We start from the raw sequence: 25,145 nt of genomic DNA on the forward strand, positions 1-25,145 counted from the left end.
GAAGAAGGACTTTGGAAATATAACCATGAGCTCTTTTCTATGAGTCACTAAGCCATTAACTATAATTTTCCTCTATAGCTTCAGTAATTGTGATGGAAAATGTCACCATACTAACCATTTGAAGTGCTGACCAATGAGAATTAGGCTAATAGTAAGACTTTGGGCAACAGCAAAGGAAAAGTTCTAAAAACCCATATCAGCTTATACTCATTCAAGAAATTTAGTGAACAGTGTACAGTGAGTACATCTGCATAAAATACCGACCTAGGAAGGACTACAAACTGGAGGGCATGTGCATGGCCAGAAGCAAGGACTTGAGTCCCAAAGAGTAAGCTACAAATGAAAATGGAAGAGGTAGTTCACGTAGAGAAGTCTCTATACAACGTTGGGTACACCGTCCTTTCAAGATTTATCATGATAGAATGAAGTAGGGGCTGGGAAGAAAGGGAACACAATCCCACACATGTTGGCCAAACGTGGTCATGGTGCAGGGTAGTTTGGAAAGAAGTGCAGACAGGAACAGGAATAAAGGGGAGCAGAGGAAGGAAGAGCAGCAGCAGTGAGACACTGCAAGAGCTCTGAAGACCAATCTTCAAAGAAAGCCAGAGGAGAAAGACTAACATGTGACACAAGCACGTGAGAGAACATGCCAGAAGCAACCGTTGTGGACTCCGAGATACAAATGGAGAATTATTTTGCAGGAAAGGGCAGAGCCAGAGGCATCAAAATAGTAGGTAAAGATGACTCCAGATTTACATTTAAATCCTTCCAAAATATTTTGGGAGAGCTCACAATAAAATATTGCAAACTTTACATATTTAAGACACAAAGAATACCTTTTAGTTCAGTTCTCTAACCACCACACCTCTAAGCCTAAAACTGTTCCAGGAACACAGTAGGTCTTCAAATGAAGTGCTTTCTGAATTAATGAGTAATAAATAACCTAAAACAAACAAAAAATACCAAATTTGGTATTTGAATTCATCAACAAATAACATAGCAGCAAAAAATAGAAAATCAAAAATGGGGAAATAATATAATTATGAAGGCTTTACCTAAGGAAATCTTCAAGAAATATCCAATATTCAATGTTCCTAGAAAATTTCATAAAACTAAATTTGATAGCAGCCACGTCATATAGAGTAATGCACATGTTTTTAAAAACTACTTAATAAAACTATTGAAAAGAACTTGCACATATGGTATTCCTTATATTAGGCAGTTGTGAAGGCTGAGGATGAACAGATATGGTTTTTTAAAAAAATTCAAATGAAGAGCAAAACATGATGATATGATGTAGGTATGTAACATTCTAATGATTTGGTTATTAAATAAAGTTCTAAGAAGCTTATAGGAAGACTGCCTAACTTACCACATCCTAACCCTCTCAAAGATCAATTATCCCAACCAGCTTTTGAAAAGAGTTGATATTAGATGAACTGACCTATTAAAACTGATGCTTCTAGAAATGTTAGTATTCTATAATGTTGATTCAAAGAAAATCCCTTAGTTTGGAAAGCTGTGATGTATATAACAAGGATGCTACTTTACAAGGGCCATTGCTGGGTCTGATATATTGTCTTGACCAATTGTGGATCTGAACAGGAGTATACACAAGTGAGTAGCAGGATTTTTTTCAAGCTCTAAAGCAGGTCAAATGTCTCAAACTATCCTTAACTGAATATTACTCCATAAGATATGGATGGAATGGCAGTGGCCTAAGAGATTTTTGAAAACTGAAGTTACTACCTTTACAATTATGGAACTTTAACAGACACAAAATGATTTTGAAGAGTGTTGAATCTCTGAGTTTGATAAAATATTAATCACAAACAGACCCCAGTTAATCAAATAAAATACCTGTTGCATAAAACTGTAAAAATATAAAGTGTAATGTACATCAAAGAAAAATGTGAATTTCATTTGAAATACTTAATATTTAGATATTCTTTCAGAAAACTTAAGTTACTTCTTGAGATTGCTGCTAAGTGTGGAAGACAGCCCATGTCATTAGCAAAGGAAATCCTATTTGAAGAAATTCTTATACACATTTTATCTAAAATTATTCAGAAACAAGTTTAAATAATAAGGCAAGGAAAAGCCCTGCTATGCTACATTTAAAGTAAGAATTTTTCCTCATGGAGGTTATTTCTGCCTGATTTGACTCTGTAACTATTTTTGCAATAAAAACTCTCTGAAAGAATCTGAAAAATCTTTTGATACATGTAAAGAGCATATAATCCAATCCATGAACAATTTTTTTTTGTGAAATCAAATGTCAGTGATAAGTCAGAAAAAGCTATAAAAAGTATAACCATTCCTACAAAGGTGAATCAGAATACTAAAACTGTGATCAATTATGGAACATTTAAATCTAAATCATCCCTGCTTCTCTGGCAAGAAGATAAATTATAAAACCAGCACCATCCTTAGAAAAAGTTGTTGTGAAGATCTGAGAAGCTGTTTGGAATCCTGATGTATATGTAATGTTGGAGGTGGGTGATTAGCATATAAAGACAAGAAAGTACTTTGTATTCTGCTTATGGAGTCCACATTGAAGAAGTAAATTAGAATAGCTATTATTGCAAGAATTCAAACTCAGAAAAGGGTTTCAAGATCTCTCCCATATAATGCTCTTCCCTGGACATGTAATTTTTTTTCAGATAGGCCACTAAGGTTGAACATCAGGATCATCTGGAGAGCTTTTCAATCTACATTTACATGGGTCCCCTCTCTAAAATGTGCCTGGGTCCTCAAGCTACGGCTTCGCCCAATATGTCCCATCACACTGCATATATAAGATATATGGATATATAAAATTCCATAGAATACCTATAAAAACTTAAATTGAGCAATTATACAGGTGTCCTATAAAATTGTATAATTTTTTATAGGGGCCCTATATATAGGACAATCAGAAATAATGGGTAAACAGCACAACCTGCAGGTCACTTGGGACAAGCCACTTGGGACTGTGAAATAAACTTGTGGCATGTTGAGCTTTACACATTTGAAAGTAATGTACTCAGCAGCTAACTTTACTAACCGGTACACATGGCTGGAAGAATACATGACTAGAAGGAAAAACACAGTCCAGTTCTAAGAATGTTTGGACTCATCCCTTCCCATCCCTTCTCAGGAGTCTAACAACTCACCTCTTTTTCCAGATCCTTACCACACACACACACAGACACAAACACACACACACACACACACACACCTCTTTTGTTTATTTATTTTTTCTTTGTGATACTGAGGATTGAATGCAGGGGCACTCTGCCACTGAGCTATATCTCAGGCCTTTTTAAATTTTTTGCTTTTTAATTTTGAGTCAGGCTGGCCTTGACTTTGCAATTCTCCTGCATTAGCCTCCCAAGCAGCTGGAATGACAGGCATGTGCCACCATATCTGACTCTGAATCTGTTTAATTTTTGTCAGGTAAAAAACTAAGAAGTATCATATGAAAAGAAGTTATAGGAAAGGGGTAGCCTATTCCTGAGACCTTAGGGGGTGACTAACACAACAAAAAGCTTTCATTCCCTCTTTGAGCTTTCTGAACCTCCTACCACAGCATTCAAATTCTGAATGCTGTCAAACAAGCTAAAATGGTTAGTACTGAGGGATGGGATGTTGGGATTATGGGAGAAACCACCCAGTGATCTAGAATTTCATTATAACAAACAATTAATAATTAATAACACTGATCCCCTTGAGTCATTGGCCTCATTGTCTGATGGAAAAATCATAGGGGAAAACCTTGAATAGAAACTAATTTATTCTTTGAAATTTAGGTCTTTGTAGGCAGAGCATGTTAACCCCCTTGAGCCACAAAGGAGGGAATTTCAGGAGAGCACCAACGTGTTTACTTACTTGCCCTGCGCCAAATTTCAAAATAAAATTCTTTTTTTATTTATTTCCAGAAAGATTTAGAGCTGACAGGATCAGGGAATGTGCAGCTATATGCCTTTTGTAACATAAAGTTGGACGCATCTGCAGTTTCTGACTTGCTGCTCTGACAGGGCTTGACAAGCCTGGTGAATACAGAGCACCTGACCAATTTCTTGGGGTAGAGGGTGTAGAATTTTGACTCTCTCAACTAATACCTGGGGAAAAGGGCAGCTGGGAGGAGCCCACTAGCTTTGCAAGCTGAAAATACACAGAGGTTGATGACAAGGAGATTGGATGTGCATGGAGCTAAACACTGGGACTATAAAATGAAAACTTGTAAGGGAATTACATCCAGGTAAAAAGTGGATAGTGTACAGATGTGGGTGACATCAACTGAATGAGATTCGCAATTGTGGGGGAGAGCAGAGCCTCTATGTATTAGAACCCAAATGAACAACACAAATGAATTCAAGCAGAAAAGAGATTGGGAAATTAAGACTGTGGAAAGTTTATTTAGAATAAATGGTTTTCTGCTAGATTTGGAGTCCCAATGTTATACATCTGCCCTATGTGTATACATTTTGTATGTTTTGCATATGACCAAAAAACTGTTCAGTTTTTTTCTAGGTAAACAAGGGAGGTTTGCAGACAGACTTCTTTACCTAATTGTGATAAGTAGATTTTCTTTTCAATGAAAGGTTATATTTTTCTCAAGCGAGGGACCAAATTAGGTTTCCTGATCTCAAGGCATTGTGGACCCCTGAGATGTAAACCCTCAGAGTTGAAACTCCAGTGGAGAAACTCCAGCCCTCATCCACTTCTTTTTATCAATTTAAGTTTTCCAGGACATACTAATACATGGGAAAGAGTAATAGGCAAGAAGGAGAATAACCACTGAAAACTAATCACAATTTCCCTCTCTCCCTTTAAGGCTGATCTTCAGGCACTTATTCCCCCCTCAGATACTGTACAAACATTGCTGAGTATCTCCAGTGTTGTCATGTGCGTATTTCATGGCAAAGGGTGGGGCATCAACTCCATTGTCCATGGCAATTTCCACCTCCTCTTGATTTGAGTTCTCTGTCCCATTCATGTTATTGAAGGAAGCTATGTTGCTTTGCTTACCTGAGGCAATGTCACCACTGTAACACCCTGAGGTGCCACCTATCTTAAGAGCAGACAATATTAACCTGCTAACTGTGCTGTGTCACAGGGGTGCCATCTGCCATCCCTGCAGAGACATCAGTGCTATTCGCTGTCAGTGTAAAAGCTACTGGTGTTGATGCAGCTGATATTTTATTTATGGTTCCTTTAGCTTTCTCTCAAGTTTAATTGGACCCCAGAGCTCAGCCTGAAGAGGCTGCACAGAGCATAATCTGAGGACCACATTTTACCATCCTTGAAAATCCGTTCTCCTTTAAGACCCTGGTCCACATCAGTATCAAAGTGTGCTCTAGTTTAGATACCTTGAGTGCATCCCCCAAGGCTTCATGTGTTGAAATTTAATCCCCATTGAGAGATATTAAGAGGGTGGAAACTTAATCCAACCCTGGTCTGTGGAGGTCAGGCTCTAGGAGGTGATAAGATTAAACAAGTTAATTAGGGTAAAGTCCATGATTGAATCCTTGTGAATATATAAGAAGAGAAAAGGGGATCAGAAAGGACATATACCCACACAGGTGCTCCCTGTCTCTTGCCATCTGATAGCCTGCCCCTCCTTTGGACTTTACCAGCAAGAAAGTCATTATCTGATGAGCCCCTTGGCCATGAACCCTTGGCACATCAGCCAAAATAAAACTCTTTTCACTAAAATTTTTCCACTCTGTGGTATTTGTTATTAACAACAGAAAATGGACTAATGAAAAATATATCTTGATGTTTCTTTTCGTTGAACTGAGCTATTTACAAAGAGCTTTCTTGTTCTCTATAGTATGTAGGCCTGTCCTTCCTGCCATTCTCATGTATGAATCAAAAAATCTGCTGAGTTGTCATGATTCACTAATCTATTCATTCATTTAATGTTCATTGAATATCTTTTTATCATTCCTTCATGAAACTTTCATTGTACTAGGGAAGATTTTAAATGAGAATGAATTTATATAATTGAAAGAAAGCTGACTATATCAAAACATGAAGAAACTTGTAATCTATTCCTTAAACAGAGGAAAATCAATTTTCTCAAGTATATTCTGGAAATAAGTCAACCATAGTAAAAAATATTTCAATGATTATGACCTTTCCTCAAAAAATTTTGGTGGATGCTGTAAGTTCTCCAGCATCAGACCTAAGAAACTGAATCATAGATCCCTCCCTAGGGGATACAATTATTTCCTTCTCTGTCTGTGATAAGAGGCATTCAGTATAATTGGCAACAGTCAACAACCATGAATTTCAGAGAAGCAATCACCCATAGAGGATCTGAATACTCCTGTGAATACTCCTGGAAATAAGACAAGCATTGTTCCAATGCCTTCAGAACTATCTCTGAGGTTAGTCTGACAACTCCCCTGCAGAGTTAATTGGCCAATGACTCTCCTAAGTTTCCTATGTAGAAAAAGTCCAAAGACAAAGATGTCTAAACCTGCTCCTTGAGCCCCTGCAAGTTCCTCTTTTGTTAACACTTTCCACAGGGTTATCACTAGTTCTGTGCTGAATTTCTGAGACATGTGGCCTCTGGGAGAGAAATGGTAGAGAACATAAACTTAAGGATAACTTCCTACCACTGGGCCAGTAGATGGGAAGGCAGAAAAAATGCCCCAATTCCTGGGCCAATGAGTTGTCAGGAATCTTAAAAATAATAGTAAGTACTTTAAGAAGGAATGGACAATAGTCTGGGCCATGTTCGGACAAGAGCACATCGTCATCTCAGGGACTCAGGCTCAGGTGGGCATATTTGCAACAGCAAGCTAAGCTGACACAGTACAGGGCCCAGGACTAGCAAAGACCCAGAACCTTAAACTAGCATGGTTCATTTTGTGCAGGTGTGACAGAATACCTGAGACCAAGAAGTCTAAAATCAAGGGGTCTACATCTGAGGAGGGCCTTCTTACTACATCCTCTTATGCCGGAAGGCAACAGGGCAAAACAATGCATGTAAAAGGAATAGAGAGGGCTGGGGTTGTGGCTCAGCAGTAGTACGCTCGCCTAGCATGTGTGAGGCGTGGGCTCAATATATATATATTCTTTTTTTTAAAGGAAGAGAGAGAAGGGGCTGAACACTTTCTTTATAAGAAACCCACTCTCCTGATTACTAACCCAGTCCCACAACGACACAAGGGCAGAGCCTCTCAGAAGTTCTATCGTTCAGTACTGCTGTATCGGGTGTAAGTTTCCCATATATGAACTCTGGGGAACACATTCAAACCATAATATTCTTCCTCTGCCCCCCAAAATCATGTCCTTCTCACTTTCAAACTACATTCATTCCATTCCAATAGCACCAGAGTCTTAACTCATTCCAATACCAACGCAAAATTCCAAAGTCTAGGTCACATCTAAATTATTAAATATAGGTAACACTCAAGACATCATTTCTCCTGAGGCAAATTCTTCTCCAGTTGTGAGCCCATGAAATTTAGGTTACCTACTTTCAAAATACAACAGTTGTACAGGCACAAAATAGATATTGCCATTCCAAAAGGGAGAGATGGGCAAGAGGAAAGGAATTACTGGTCCTGAGTAAAGTTAAAACCCAACAGAGAAAGCATCACTAATCCCTAAATCTGGAGAACAATCTCCTTTGACTCCATGTGCTACTTTCTGGACACTATGATATGGAATTTGGGTCCAAAAAGCCTACAATAGGCCCCCCAAGGCTTTTCAGGCTCAGCCCATTCTTCATCTCTCTCGGATGAGAGTCCCATGTTCACAGATCTCCAAGGTTGGCACTACCCCTAGAATAAGCCAGGGAAGGCAATCAAGTTGTTACCCCTCCAGAAATATTTATTTTGCCTATTGTGTGAAAGGCTGAACATGCTATTGGAATTTCAAATCTTTTATCCATTGATCTGTACCCCTAAGACTTTAGGATTTCTCACAATCACCTATGGAGTTTTAAGTGTTCATATCAGAAGATGTTGGTAATAAGGTACAAAGTTTCAGTTAAAGAGAATGACTAAGTTCTGGGGATCTAATATGATTGGTGACTATAGTTAACAATATTACATTGTATTCCTGAAATAGAGAATAGATGTTAAATGTTCTCATCTCAAAAAAAAAAAAAAAAAACAATAATTGGGCAGTGATGGATATGTAATTAGCTTGTTGCAGTAATCATTTCACAACACATGTCTATCAAAATATAATGTTATGATCCATAAATAAATACAAATTTTTTATTTGCCAATCATATCTCAATAAAGCTAGGGGTACGAGAGAAAAATAATGAAGTTTTTCTAAGTGAAAAAAAAGAATGATAATTAAGCAACTAAGCATTCATATCATGAGATTGTTCAACAGCTCAAAGTTATTACTGTAGAAACACAATAAAATAGTTATATGTCAGGTATGCATTTATTTGGAGCCTTTAACCATGAGGAAAAATTAACACTACCGATAAAGGAAAAACTATTCAAATATCCTCATGCCTAGGGGAGAGCCAATCTCAAGGGTGTGTAACCTGGATAGCCTCACCAGGGCCTATATCTGGAAGAGCATTGGATTTGGTTTAGTGCTCTGCTGGTGATATCTCAAATTTTTTTTGAAATTTCTTTTTGTTGTAGATGGACATAATACCTTTATTTTATTTATTTATTTTTATGTGGTGCTGAGGATCAAACCCACTGCCTCACATATGCTAGGCATGTGCTCTACCACTGAGCCACAACCCCAGCCTGATATCTCAAATTTTTAAATAATTTTCAAACAAACAGCCTTGCATTTTCATTCTACACTAGGTCTTGGAAATTAAAAGCTAGTCTTTCCCAAGTGATTCAAGATCATATAAACCACATATTTACTGGAGTCCTAATTCAGCAGAATTGACTGGAAGCTTCCAAATAGAACACAAGTAATAACATAGAGAAGATGAGTCAACTAACATCAACTATTGAATTACTCTAAAAGACTCAAAATAAGGAGGAAAATAAACCATATAGCCTATTTAAAAACCAGGGCACAATTTTTGTACCAGTATAAGACCTTTAATCCATTACTTTATGTTTTTATTCTCTGAAATAGAGAAGCGCCCAGAGTTTCCACTGAAAAGTGTTGGGGGAGGGAGGCTAGAGTAATCTGGGGAACATCATGGAAGAGTTCAGGCATGATGTCTTCTTTGTTAACCTACATGAATATGGTGTTAAGATGGAGAATAAGGAAGATTTTTCATACAAGAGATTCAGAGCTGCATGGCACATGCCAAGTCATGCAGGGTGTGTATGGTTCAGCAAAGGGAATATAGTAGGATAGAGACTGGAGGAAAGAGGCAGATTCAAGGAGAAATTGAACCAGGAGTTCAAGTTGTGAGAGAGAACTAATATTCTTGAACAGGAGAATAAAGTATCAAGTACGTTTTTCTCTGAAGGCTTGCTTGACAAATGCTTGCCCTTTTGTCTGGGATGGGAAAATCTGTAAGACAGCCAACTATAAGGATAATCGCCTATAACAACTCCAAAAAGAAGTGAAATTAAAGGAAGAAAAGAGAATAGTGTTTTGCTGTTGTTTGTAAATTATCTCCAGAATATTTAGTGATTGATGTGGAGTCCAGATTAAATTTTTAAAAGAAAGGCTGAGGAGCTAGTACAAAACCTTGAAACAGGGTTTACATTCAGTGACTGGGAAAATAATCGGGACAGGAAACAAATGCAGGAAGAAGAGTGAGGCAAAAGAAACACAAGAAGTATTCAAGAAGAATAAAGATAGCTAAGTAAAAATCCCTAAGTAAAAATCCTTGGATTTGGCAAGAAGCTATTTAATAGCCTCTAAAATTTAATTTTATTATTCTCAAAGATTCAACAGTGATGGACTTTTGTTTTATCATTTTACATTTTTTTTGAGAGAGAGAGACAGACAGAAAGAGAATTTTTTAATATTTATTTTTTAGTTATTGGCGGACACAATATCTTTGTTTGTATGTGGTGCTGAGGATTGAACCCGGGCCGCACGCATGCCAGGCGAGCGCGCTACCGCTTGAGCCACATCCCCAGCCCCATTTTACATTTTATAAGTGAGGTAAAGCTCATGAGGGCAAAGCATTCTGCTTACCATCATATCCTAGCACATAGCATAATATGAGAAACCATCCCCTCCTTAACCAACAGAACCTCAGACTGTGTCTTCCAAAAGGTGAAGATCTCAACCAATTAAGATTTCATGTCCTACTCCCCTTTACAAATATCATAACCTCTTTATAGTTCCTAAGTATCTTACTGTTCAAAAACTATGACTTTTTTTTGCAATATTGCCATTAAATGTTTTTAAAGAAATCTTTTGGAGGATGGTCTCATGACAGCAAAGCCCCTTTTGCCTTCCCTTCTGGGCATCTTGATCTATCAACTTCCCCCAAGTCACAAAGACTCTTTTCTGACCACACAGAAATTTTACAGGTGGTCTTAGCTATGCTCAGATACCAAAACATGCCGGTAGTTTTTTCATGTTAACAAACTGGGTGTGATAGTCCCCAGCTAGTTAGCTCTCTTCACCTTCCTGCAATGCAGTTGTATCACCAGGGAAGCCTTTTTGTAAATGCTTTGGCTTTTATTATCTACAACAAATGCTAGGGACATAAAAGGCATTCCAAAAAAAATGATGAGTGAATGAATAATGATGCAACTTCTACATTATAGCCTCTGGATTGTCATCCATCCACAAATATCAATGGCACTCACTTTGCTTTGTTGAAATCATGAAAAGAAGTAGGCTGTCATTTATCCATTGTATCTCAATAAAACTAGGAAAAAACAGAGAAGGAATTTGTCTGTAAGTTATTGGGCTACAATATCTAATTACTAATATCAAATAGTGAAAAGAATGCAAAAACACAAAACAAAAGCTAATGTGTGTGCTTTTTATTGTTTAAAATCTCCTTACAATTTATATGCATTGGAAATTTGTGGGAAAATAAGAAGAATAAAGAATTTGAGAATGGTTGCAATTATTAGAAGGAAGCAAAGTTATTTAAAAAAAAAAAAAAAGACTGCAGGCAAGAGAAATTTTCAGAGGACATAATCATAGAAAACCAGAATAAAATAGTCACCTAGAAAACTGCCAAGTTTTTCTTGCATTTCATTGCCAAGATATTGCTACCAAAAATGTTAATAGCCGAAAAAGCAATTAAACAATACATCTGGAGCCATTGTGAACATTGGCTAGGACCAACAAAATAGTACACAGGTCACTGGGATGCATGTATTACACAAATAAAGAATACCACAGGCAGAAAAACACACAGGTGCAAACACAAAGGACCCAAGGACATTTCTCTAAGGTGCTGTGAAATGGCTGTGCTGCAGATACAGGGGTTAGAGCAATGAGAAGTATGTGGATGAGAGTGTGCTTTAAATTATGCTGGTGTCATGCTGAATAAACCAATAAAGAAGTTTAATCACTGTTAACAAAAGCCCAAGGTTAATAGTGACAAATTCTACCAATAGTTGCAAAGCAATAATGTGGAGTGGGGGGGCAGATTTTGAACAGAACCTGTGCAGTGGCTACTTTTTTACTCTATTGAACCCTGGCACCTGGGGTTCAATAGAATGGCATCAAAGAAATCAGATACAAATCAGTTCAAAAGAGAAGAGAAACTCTTAGACACACAGATGGAATTTTTTAAATTATAATGAAATCAGCTTCAGGGAAAATCTTTGACAAGAAAGTGTGGTGAGAAAATAAGCACCATTACCATAATGGATGCCAGAGTCCAGGTATAACACGATGAGTGCAGGATTTATAAGAAATTTTAAGGGAGTCACTAATACATCCCCAATCTGCCAAACAGTTGAGTTTTTCAAAGTTGCCAAGAAAATAGGAGAGATTGTCATTAATTTCCTGCTTTCAAATGGCCTTTTTGAGTGCATTATTTCCCTGGAAAGCTCACGACTAGCAAATTAATCTCAATTGGCAAAGAGAATTTGCCCTCTGCCTAGTCCTCAAATTTGAAGGCAGGCTGGGGAAAGTGGGAGGAAATAGCATAAAAACTGCCTTTGAGGGGTTGGGGATATGGCTCAGCTGTAGAGCACTTGCTGGGCACATGTGAGGCACTGGGTTTGATCCTCAGCACCACCTAAAAATAAACAAAATAAAGGTATTGTGTCCATAATATATTTATAGATATATAAATATATATGTGTGTGGGTGTATATATATATATATATAAAAACTGGCCTTTGACTCTCTAACTATGGTTATTTTAAAAGGAAAATAACATTTGTATTTAAGTTACTAAGTTACAACCATCAAGAAATGCACAAATATGGCAAAACTAGTGAATATGCTGTGTCCTTGTTCCAGCCTAAGAGAGATTTTTTTATATATATAACATATACAAGTTGTAGAACTATGGGTTCTTCCCTACTCCTACAAAGCACATCCCTCTCTTCCAATGCAACTCTCTGTATCCCGTGTGAATGTGTATGAGAGATACACACAGAGACAGAAATACAGAGCCAGAGATGCAGACACACAGAGAGAAAAGAAACAAGGGAAATAAAGGAATGATATTAGGAGGAAGAATTTACTCCTAAACCTATACGCTTTGCCCAAGGTCATATCATTTTCTTGACATGCCAAATCAGCCAATACTCATCACCTTGCTCCCAGGGAGCCTGGCTAAGCAGAAAGTGCTTGGTCCTTGGTCTAAGTAGAGATAACCAACCCAATTAGCTGGGAAAGACAGAGCAAAGAGCAGCATGTATGCAGATCACCTATCTGTCAATACCATTCTGATGCTTCCTATGTTCTTACAGTAGAAAAGGAGAGGGAGCCGATTCTGAAAGATTTTTCTTCCTTCCGAGTTCACTGTCAATTCTATTTTGACTTCACCTCCAACTGATTAATAATACAAGTCAATCATTTTTCAACAAATTTCACATGTCCTACATGCCTCTGTCCTTCTTCTAGGTCTGCCCTTCCTTCTGTCTTCCTCTTCCTTCTCAGCACCACCCCACTTCCTTCTTGCTTTTCTTTATCCCACTTTCGTTCTGTGGGATTCCCTCACACACACACACACACACACACACACCTCTGTATTGACCACTTTGAGCTCCCTTTGCCAAGTTCCTTTCTCATCCCATCCTCCTACCCTTGCCCACTCCCTTTCCTCCCATTTCCCTATAGGTTACCCAATTGATTCCCTGAAACTTGCTGACATTTGGATTCAAGGTGTTTGAGTAAAAGCTCTTAAATTAATCATAACTGGGAGGGGAAAAAAAAGGTCATTGTAATTTAAAGAAAAGTTGGAGAAAGAGAACATTAAACTGAGTTTCAAAACATCCCAGGAAAAATGAGTGAAACTGATGTCACCGGAAGAGGAGTTGAAGCACTTGAACTGAAGTACACTTGAAATTAGTACATCCTTTGTTCCAATGCAAATGCCTCAGCCGAAGGCCTTCACTCTAAGTCAGCACAACATTTCCCTTGTTTACCTTATTAATTTACTTAGCAACACCATTTTTATAGATGCAGGTTAAACAAGGATTCTGAGTAGCAAACTATATATACCCCAGCAGATGGCCCATAGAAACAGCCTTGTTGGTCTAGTCAAAACAAATTTTGCACAACACTTGTTCTGTTCCATGGCCTTGTCATAATCACACTCCATGTCAGACTCATTCTCCATGGAGGAAGAATAATTTTAATTGGGTATTGTTTGTTGTTTGCATTGTAAGCTGGCAGAGCTAGCTTGTGATATAAATATGAAAATAGTCTGTCAGCTAAGTCATACACTCTCTTCTAATCCTTGTCCTCCTCATCCCATGAACAAGTGGTCCATTTTCCTGCCTCTACAAAAGCGCCTCCTTCTTCCAAAGATCAGCCCCCCTCTAAATTAAAAGTCCCTCCACTAATAAAACAATTAAAATCAAAAGTAATGGCATGTCAAGGACCCTTATTTACCAATTAACCATACTGTCTATAAGATTTAACCTACCTAAAAAACTGCTGAGTTTTTAAGAATTTTATATTCTTTCTTACATAAAGACACATAACTTTGGGTCAGATCAAAATGAGGTCTCAAGGTCCTTACTTTGTCAATATACCTGAAAGAACAAGCAAGGCTCATCGTCAGAGAAAACACCCATTTATTGAGGAACAGCTCTGCATATTTATAGAGCCCGGGGTGGTTTGACAGTTGGCATGGGGTGCTTTCTGATTGGTGGGTAAGGATCATGTGAGCCAGCAGAGCTAGTCTGATTGGTGGGTAAGGATCATGTGAGCCAGCAGGGCTCACCATTGGAGGGCTCTTCTTGGGGGATGGGGAAGTTAGTCTTTGGAACCGGGGCAACTCCCAACAACACCTATGAAATTTACTCTTTACTCAGCACCCATTTGAATCCATTTTCAGAGGATGCTCACCAACATCTCCTGCCTGCAGGCATTGCTTGGCACTGCTGACTACTACACAACCTAGAAACTGGTTGGGCCACTGCCAGGGCACCTTATCCAAGCTGAGCCAATCAATGCTATTTCCAGAGAAACAGAAAATATAGGACCAAGAGGTTCTGATCATCTGGAATCTAGGGGCCTGTATTCTTACATAGATCTAAAGACTGAGATGTGACCAGTTTTGTAATAACCCTGGTACATCCTTATTGCAAACAGACCCAAAATAAGTTGAGCATTTACAACTATCATTTTATTTCACTGAAGGCAGAGGCAACAATATTTTAGCATCAGGATTCAACTAAACTTCTCATTGCAACTAGATGACAGAATTCATAAATAGTACCAAACTAAGTCCTATGACCAAAAAAAAATACTGCTGCAAAAATGTAATCTTACACCTGCTCTATGACAGAAGAGTTGTGAGTACCATATTTCTAACCAGGCTCATATCTTGAACATAACATATTTCACCAACAAAAAGCCATTGCTAATTTTAAAAGTGTCTAGAACCCATCTGAGATAAATATGGTTGAAAGTTATAGTAACTGTCTTTGGAGTGTGGATTTCTAGCTAAGTTATTTCAGATGCTAACAAACCAATATATATTTCCAACTACCATTCTGGAGAAGTTCTGAGTGGGAACTTTAAATCTTAACTAATGTATATATGTGTGTATACACACACACACATACACAAACACACACACACATCTCTATATACATACATACACATATATGTATATATATATATATATATATATATATATATATTCATAAACATCTCTACATACTGTCTTCACTGAGGTGTTTTTAAATAATCTACAGATGTTATGACAGCCATGCGCTAGCAGAGCCCAGTACCCAGAAAGGTGGATGAAACCGAGAAAGACAGAAGTAGAAGAAGGACACAGAGGCCCCAGGGAGAGATCCTTCATGAGAGCTGCATTTGGTCTGGATGGGTTCCTTTTCACTGACTTCAGTCCTTTGTAAGACCAAACCATCTTACCTACTTTAGGCTTGTACAAGATACTGCTATGGCATCATATTAGATTTCTTCTGTTCCTTAAACTCAATATATATTCTGTTTCTTGATATCGAACAATCCTATGCTAAGAGATTAAAGCTATTGTTGCAGAGGTAATATAATTATAAACAAAAATAAAAGTTGTAGTTAGTCTTCAAACCTCATTACAGGCAAAAGTACAGTTTCCATTGGGCTTATTATAATAGTGCAAATGATTCAAAGACTGTATTTGCCATCTTCACAGACTCATAGGAACCCCAAACTGAAAACCACACAACAGAGGTATGAATACTCAGATGTTTTTTCCTAAATATTTCTAATTGTATATTCATTTCAAATTAATATGCTACATGCTCAACCTACTTCTGTTGGTACCTAATGTATGCAGAGAACTGACTTAGGTGCTATAGGATGTTTGAAGGTAGAGTACATCATTTGTCACTTTGAAGAGTAGGAGTCTATTAATGTTCTAATGAAGCAATAGGAAAGCATACAAATGACCTTAATGAAAGGTATGAAAAATTTCATGAAAAGTATAAATATTGAGAGGTTGTGAGGGCAAAGGATTGATTACCTGGTTCAGTTAGAGTCCACAAATTCTAAAGTACTGGGTAGATTGGCAAAAATGATAAGAAAGTAGAGAGAAGACGTAGCAGGCAAGAGAACTGCAGGAGACTACAGAGGCTGGAAATTATAAGATTTGTTCTAGAAGCAGTAGGAAGTGTGGTTTAGCTGTGGTGCAAGATACACAAAGACATGATGTGAAAAAAAAAAAAAAGACTAGAATGGCAGGTTATCTGACTGGTGAAGGTGCAGAAGCACATGCTAAGTTTCCAAATTTTATTCTACGGTCAAAAGGGGCTGGAGTGGAAAGTAAGGCTTAAGGCAGGAAAATGACATGATGAGTTTTGTATTTGAGAAAAGTATCTCTGGACATTGGGCAGAATTAATAGGAAAACAGAGAGACAGGAGCTGAGATGACAGTCAGGTAGATGCTAAGGTCTCCAAGTGAGAGTTAATGAGGTGTCACTCCAGGGCAGTTGCAGAGAGAAACAATAAAACTGAGAAACACTGCAGAGGTGAAGTTGACAGGGTATGCTGACGAATCACGTAAGGAAATTAAGGTGTAAAAAAATAACTTCGAGCTGCCTAACCAGGGAAATCTGATTTCCTCTTTTTAAAAAGGGAGTTAACATTTTTCTCCCTTGAAATATTTTGTGAGAATAAAGAGGTATTGTGCATGTAAAAGTGAAAACCTATCAAAAAAAAGGATTTATTGTATGTAATAAATTAATGTCTTTCTTTTGCATCTAGAATGTTTGCTCATACACCATCCCCAGAACAATTGAGAATGCTCACACATATCATTTGCATTTTTCTGAGGATTAGAAGTAGAATCCCAAAGACATGGTCAAATGTCAAAATCTTGCATTTGCTCCAAATCACACCCCAACTAAAGCTTATCAAGACATCAAGCACTGCATGGAAGACCAAAGGAAAATGAAGGATGAATGCCTCTTTGAGTTCATCCTCTATGTAATAGCTAATGTTGTAGAGATACAATTGGGACAGAAGCCAGAAGAGAAATAGTCACTCAGACAAGGTTGGCATGGGACCCAGAATTGTGAAGGGAAGTGCAGAAGATCAAAGGAAAAGCCAAAGAGGATTCCAAATAAGACTAGGACAAAGACAATTTCTGGAGGTGTTCCTAAAAAACAGTTCCATCAACTCCTTGTTCAGGAGAGCTTGGAGTAAATCTTTGTAGTTACCTCTTTACACGAATATTTACAGTTCATTATATAATATGGATTTTGTTGACTTATGTAAAATTTTCTGTTCTGTTCCTTTACCTATGACTGGTCAGAAAGTATCTGGTTGGAAATTTGAACCAAGTGTAGTCTAATTAACAATCAATCCTGACTGGGCAAATTAGGCACCTCCCATCATGGATTCCTGTCTGGGTGTGCCATTTCACAAAGCAGATGATACAGTCCCCTTTGTTGTATAGGTGCCTAAATGACTGTTTTACTTTCTTTAACTTTGAGACACCTTCCTAATTTTATTCTCTATTCTCCATAAGCTCCTGTAGATGTGGGAAATCATCAGCCCAGACTCCCTCTTGCAAGACCCCTTCATATATAGTATCATCTCTTGCCAACATGTCTAGGCTCCCCAGTCCATCATGCTAGTGTTGTCCAGGTTAGTGTCTCAGAAAACAAGGTGCTGTGATTCTTCTTTCTCCTACTAAAAGCTTTGGCCTTCTATATGCAGTGATCTAATTTCTAGTAATTACTGAGTTCTGTTTAGAAGAGGTCTTAGGTAAATGCATGATACCTGCCCCTATGGAAAAGGAGGCCTATTGGCTATAGCATCACTAAGAAGCCATTCAAGTGATTCTCCACCACAAATGTCTACTCTAAGGTCATTTTGGCCCCAAAATCTAGAACACTAAATTAACAAAAATTTATTATGTCCCACTGGGAAGCTAGAATATACTTTCAATGTTCACTTTCCCACTCAGCTCACCTAGCCTCTACAAGGTACCAATTTACCAATATCCACTTTCCTTTAAAACTGACATCACTGTGTGTTTTCTACTAACACACTTTATTTTTCTTCCTTTGTGCTTCATTTTTTAAAAAACAATCAAAATCAATGAATTAGAGAACAGACTTTGTATCTCCACTTCCTTAGTTTGAATCTCAGCTATGACACTTAGCTGTGTGACATTGGGTAAATTACTTTGCCTCCAAGTCCCTGTTTCCTCATTTATGAGATGGGAAAAGTGATAACTCCTACTGTCCTCCAGGAGCTCTTGTGAGGATTAAAGAAGTCAATTTACGTAAAGCATCTAGAATAAGGGAGACTTCCTAGCATGTTAATTAAGGACTAGATAAGTATAAGCTATTATGCAAACTCTACTGGTAAAATATTTCACTTATGCAATGGTGCCTGACCAATCTGAGCAGCCTTGACCTTCCCTACTTACCTAAATGTGGGGAGCTCACCATCAGAAACAACCCCACATTTAATAACAAAAAATCTTATCCCACAAATAAATCTTAAAATAAAATCTATGAATACTATAACGTAGCCATGCACAAAATTTCAAGATCATTAACATAATATCCTGTGTTAGCCAGCTTTGCATTACCATAATGAAATATCTGAGGTGATCAATTCATAAAAAGTAAAATTTATTTTGTCACACAGTTCTGGAGCTTCCAGTCCAAGACTGGGCAGCTCCTTTGCTCTGGGGCAAGGACAGCACATTGTACAGGAAACATGGGAGAGCAAATTACCTACATCATAAGCCAGGTAGCACAGAGCGACTGAGAGCTTAGGGTTTCACAGTTTCCTTCAAGAGCACATCCCCAGTGACCTAAGGACCTCTTATTAGGCTCCACCTCTCCAAAGTTACATTATTTCCCATTAGTGCCATCCTGGGGACCAAGCCTTCAATTCATAACCTTAGGAGATATCCATCCATATTCCAAGCACAGGATTCCCTACCTATCAGTAGGAGGCATTAAGAATTGTAATAAAGTAATTTGTATTTCACCAGATAAATGTGTGGGCTGGCTATAGTAGCACCCTCACATTTAGATCTGGGAGCACAGGCACAAAGGCATGATGAAGTGATCTTGTGCTTGTGCTCACAGCAGCCCTGTGGAAGCAACAACCAAAAACCACCCTCATGCAGCTAGGTTGTGTTGGCAACCCAAATAATGCTAGTGGCCATGCTGCTAGTGTTTTTCTGAAATGGAAACAAACAAAAGAGTGCCATCTTCCCTCCCTTTACAACATGGCAGAGCAAACGACCTACATTACAAGCAGGGCAGCACAAGCCAGTCATTGTATTGTTAGAAAATCCAGTATGCAGTAGAAACATGTAAAAAGTACTTTGTGATCATTCATAAAACAGAACTGAGTGCAGTCTCAGATAATTACAACTTTTTTTTCTTACTTACGTGAATTTAAGGAGAACAATTGAAAGCAGCATAATATGAAGGCCATTATTCAAGGAGTTCATCATCTCCCTCCAACTCATTCATTTAACAACAACCCACCAAATTTCCAGAATAGCCTTTGGGAACACATCATTGCTAAGAACCACTGTTTTCATCCATGAAGGGGTGAGAGGAGGAAAGCTGTTTGTTGATACATGGAAAGGCCACAGTTTTGTTCTTTTTTGTTTGTTTTTCTTTTGTTCTCATTTTTTTTAATGTTTAATTTTTGCCAATCACAGCTTTGTTCTTAAGAGGAGACTCCAGGATCATTAGTTAACAATTTAAAGAAGTCTAGGTAAGAGGATTATCCTAAGACTGAAAGAGAAACTAAAAAACTTCTACTTTTCTACATTTTCAAAATATCTTTGAGATACTATGTATTTTTTTTTAAAGAGAGAGAAAGAGAGAGAGAGAATTTTTAATATTTATTTTTTTAGTTTTCGGCCGACACAACATCTTTTTTTAGTTTTCGGCCGACACAACATGTGGTGCTGAGGATCGAACCCGGGCCGCACGCATGCGAGGCGAGCGCACTACCGCTTGAGCCACATCCCCAGCCCACTATGTATTATATTTATTTAAAATATAGTAAGAAATAAAGCAGAATTCTCGAAATCAAGTATGAATCAGTAAAACCTGTATTCTGGATAAATTTATGAAAACAAAAACTATCTTCACTTAAGTAAATTGTACAGAAGAGAGAAAGAAGAAAGGTTATAGATTAAAATAATTAAATAACATATAAACCAGCTGCAATTTGTGGATCCTATAACACAATGAGAAATGTAAACAGTGGGGCAGATCTCATGAAAATCAAAGAGAGGTGAGTATAGAAAAAGGACTAAGGAGTGGGAGGAAGTAATGGAGGGGAGAACAGATGGGGAGTTATATCAGCCAAATTATTTTTTTATATTGTGTATTGTGTGCATGAACAAATATGTAACAACAAATCAGTATATATAACTAGAAGGCACTAATAAAAATGTGGGTAAAAAAAGAAATATAAACACTAGCTGAATATTTGATGATATTAATGAATTATTAATTTTATTAGTGTAATATTGGAATTATAGTTATTTTTAAGTGAGTTCATATTTCTACAGGTACAAACTAAAATATTTACAGATAAAAAAACATAAGATTTGCTTGAAAATAACATGGAATTGGAGAAAGTAAGTAAGAACATAGCTGAGACAAGATTGTCTATGAATTCCACTTTATATCTGGATATGTTTTACACATTTCATGATTTTAAAACAAAATTGCAAATATGCAGTAGTACAGCAAGTAGAATTAACAAGGGTCATAGTCTGGTAATATTCTAATTAATGCTGTACTACAGAAAAACAAATTTTAAAATTTAGAAAAGGAAAAATAATTACCTTGTGGGTAATTCTTTATTAGGGTCAGTTTAATTGTGATTTGAATTTAGCAACAATCTTTTTTTTATGTATTTTTTTTATTGTTGGTTGTTCAAAACATTACATAGTTCTTGATATATCATATTTCACACTTTGATTCAAGTGGGTTATGAACTCCCATTTTTACCCCGTATACAGATTGCAGAATCACATCAGTTACACTTCCATTGATTTATATATTGCCATACTAGTGCCTGTTGTATTCTGCTGCCTTTCCTATCCTTTATTATCCCCCCTCCCCTCCCCTCCCCTCCCCTCTTCTCTCTCTACCCCCTCTACTGCAGTTATATCTCCCCCTTGTATTATTTTTCCCTTTCCCCTCGCTTCCTCTTGTATGTAATTTTGTATAACCCTGAGGGTCTCCTTCCATTTCCATGCAATTTAGCAACAATCCTTTTGATGGTTATGTGCATCTACTGTCTATTACTTTACAAAACTTTTTTTTTAAAAAAAAAAATTTGCAGCCCTCAGTAGTGTTTCAGGAGAAAGCTTGAAAGAAAATGAAAGAATGTAGTATAACTGTTCTATCCCATGGAGAGAAGCACACAAAGCCATGCTTTGGATGAAGATGATAGTCTGAGGCAACAGTAAGAAGAGTGGGCATTTAGAGGTCTAAGAACGAAAAGGAATGGTTAGGAAATTGGCCTAAGCCCAACATATATCCCCATGGATTTGTGCAAGAAGGCCCCTGTCAAAGATTTCATAACTCTAGTTCCATAAAAATGCTCTCTTTGTTCATCCCCAATTCTTACCTTGCCCATTCCAATGGACAACTAAACCAAATTTGTGCAGAAAGAGTACCTCTTCTCATTTCTCAGTGGATAGAATGGAATGGGAAAAGTAGTTCCCAATCTTAACTGGTCTCCTGGAAGAATGTCAAATTCCTATAATTTATTTTAAAACATACTTTAATCTACACCAAAATATTAACTTATATCTGATAGTTCCTATCGCTCAATCCATGGATGGTTGGTTAGTATTTGAATGATATAATCAGAAGCTTATATTCCTAAGGCAGCTGCTATAACATTTTAAATTATTTTAATTTTTTATCAGCACTAGAGAGTTGGTTAATTAGTATAAGAGATATTAGAAATGACTTTTTATTGGTGAAATGAGAGGTGTTCAAGACATGGAAATTGGCTAGAATTATCATATGAGTAATTCAGCAACTATATTTGTATAAATCTGGTCACCCTGCAGCTTAGTTCCCTGGAATAACATTGTTGGCCTAAGGCTCTCTTATGTTTTTGGTTTTGCCATTAATAGAGAATCCTTTCACCAGATACCTGGATCATCTGAATCCTAACTGTATCTTATGTTATCTTCTTCTAGTACACATTTCACAAAGGCATTAGGGTGCCAAAGACTGAGACTTCATTGTGATTGTAAGAACAAGTTACGTAGCTGTGTTCATGCCACTTGCTGTACGATGTGGATATATATGAAGAGACTTGCTTTTCCTATAACCCACCTACTGAACAGGATGGTGGGAATGAAAGAGACCCCTTTCCCACCTACCCATGAAAGCTATTCATTGTACACTGCCAACTTGCCTGAGAGCATTTTTCTTTTTTTTTTTTCATCTTTCATTCATTTGATTCAAGTGAGTTATGCACTTCCATTTTTACCCCAAATACAAATTGCAGAATCACATCAGTTACACATTCACAATGTTTACATAATGCCATATTAGTGACTGTTGTATTCTGCTGCCTTTCCTATCCCCTACTATCCCCCCCTCCCCTCCCCTCCCATCTTCCCTCTCTACCTCATCTGTTGTTGTTCAGTTCTCTCCCTTCCCCCCCCTTTCCCCTCACAACCTCATATATGTGATTTCGTATAACGATGAGGGTTTCCTTCCGTTTCCATGCAATTTCCCTTCCTGAGAGCATTTTTCAATGGATGTGTCCCTGACACTTCCAATTGGATATTAAATAATTTTTCTTCCAGAATCCTCAAGTTTCTCAAGTATTTTAACATGCATACAATTATATCCTGCATACAGGACTCCACCAGTTACTGCTTAGAGGTCAAATACAACCTGTCTCCTGTTTTTGTAGTCAGTGAGCTAGAAATGCTACAATTTAAAACAGTTGGAAAAAATAAAGAGTAATATTTTATGACATATGACTATTATATGAAATTTCAATTGCAATATCCCTAAATAAATTAGAACTGAATAAATATATTGACTACAGCTTCACCCATTTGTATGTATTATCTATGGCAACAGGAATAGCTATGATAATATGATATGCAAAACCTAAAAAACATACAATGTGGCCTTTTACAGAAAAAAAAAAAATCCTGACCCGATATGTATTATAAGTGTTTTTAGATGAAAAACAAATCGTACACTACTCCAAATAATTGATTTCCCAGTTCCAAATAGCCAATATAAGAATTATCAGAGAAGATAGAAGCCATTTGTAAGTTGGAGACAGGCTTTAACAGGGTTTTAGGAATTCCATTTTTAAGTAAAATAAATGTTTGATTATCATTCATGCATAAAAGTTAATAACCTTCACCAGCTCTTGGATTGGTACCAGGATACATCACCTGACCAAATACATTATAAACAAGAAATAGAAAGGCCTGGCTCTCCATACAAGCAAACAATAAAAACATCCCAAATAAAGTTGTCACTACCATGCTGACTCAATTTTAAATCCACTCATTTTTTTCTTCTTTAATCCTACACATATATAGAATTATTTTTATTTAACATATGTGTGGATATACATGTGTTTTTTCATATGCTTATAAAAGTCAAAGAATTATAGGGAAGAAAAGAATTATACCAATGTTGGGTTCACAGTAATGATCCATCAAAAAGTTTTTGATAAAGTTTTGGAGGCAAGAGCAGCCAATTAAAATATACATGCTGCTACCTCCTGCCTAAGTCATTTTAGAGCAATTTGTCAACAAACACACCAAGAACTGCAATGAGCAGTTGTCTTAAAACAGAACAAGCAGATACATTTTTATATACTCATTTATGAACTTCTCTAGAAGCTGAGTCTTGTCTATTTAATCTCACTAAGAGTCTCTTCAAGCTAGATGCAAACAACCTGTCAAAACAGTAGCTGAAGAAGAAGGTACCAGCTCATTAGAACTGCACTCATCACTATCTTACCTCCTGGGAAGATAAAAAGTTAAGCATAGCACATGAGGCCTACATGAAATAAATCTAGATTGACAGATTTTTCTAATCTTCATTGGTAAAGTCCATGCTGAGCATTTTGACCCACTGTAAACACAAATAAATAAGTAAAAATAAGTTGTTGAAAGTGCATGCATTCACACATGAAAACATGTCTTGATTTTCAACATTCAGGAATTTGTTTAAGAGGAATTTTCAAATAAGAAAAAATCCAGCATATTAATATTAACATATGAAAAATGTATTGATAGGCTGAATAAAAATAAGGCTACTTGATGATCTGATTCTCAATACATACTTGAGAAAGTGTGAAGTAATTTAGTCCAAGTATTTCTTTGACCTCAAGAGTATAGAATAGGGTCATGCTATATGCCTAATAAAAGTTAAATGTTAGTATCCAAATACCCTTCTGCTTTCAAGGGTAATAAATACAGATCAGTTTAAAAAAAATTTTTTTTGAATGTTGAATGTGCTACTGAATAATAGCATAGATTACACCAGGGGTGTTATAGAATCACTGCTTAAGTTTAATACTCTGTAGGTTGTCCATCTTTCTTTTTCTAGGGGTAATGAAAAGATCATAAAATCCTTGAGGAAACTATCCATGGCAGCCCATTCAGCTCGACTCTGGTTACTTATTGAAAATGAGCATCAGGAGACACTCTTACTTTCATTTACAACACATACAGAAGCCAGCAGTTCTCTCAGTCACATTTGCTATTCCTGGTACAAGCTATTCTACTTGGCATTTCTATAGGGATCTACAATTTCATACTCGTCTACTCCCTAAATCCCAATATTCTTCTCTTTTCATGATGTTTCTATTGGCTCCTATAATTGGAAATAGAAAAACAGTAGTTAAGACTATAGTTCTTATTTCCAAAATGTCAGGTCCAAACCCTAACTCCCTGGCTTAGCAGGCATGTGGTTGGGGCAAGTTGTCACTTATGTCTTGACCTGAAAATGGAAAAAACTGTAGTCATCCAGATCATGGGGCTATCATGAAGATACATAAGTAGTTCTTAATCCAACACTCTATTACAAATATTCATTTGCTTTTCTTAAATATCCTGAAATGAAATTGATAGATAATGCTGTCTA

Source organism: Callospermophilus lateralis, chromosome 6 (genome assembly GCF_048772815.1).
Source record: "Callospermophilus lateralis isolate mCalLat2 chromosome 6, mCalLat2.hap1, whole genome shotgun sequence".
Taxonomy (NCBI): Eukaryota; Metazoa; Chordata; class Mammalia; order Rodentia; family Sciuridae; genus Callospermophilus; species Callospermophilus lateralis.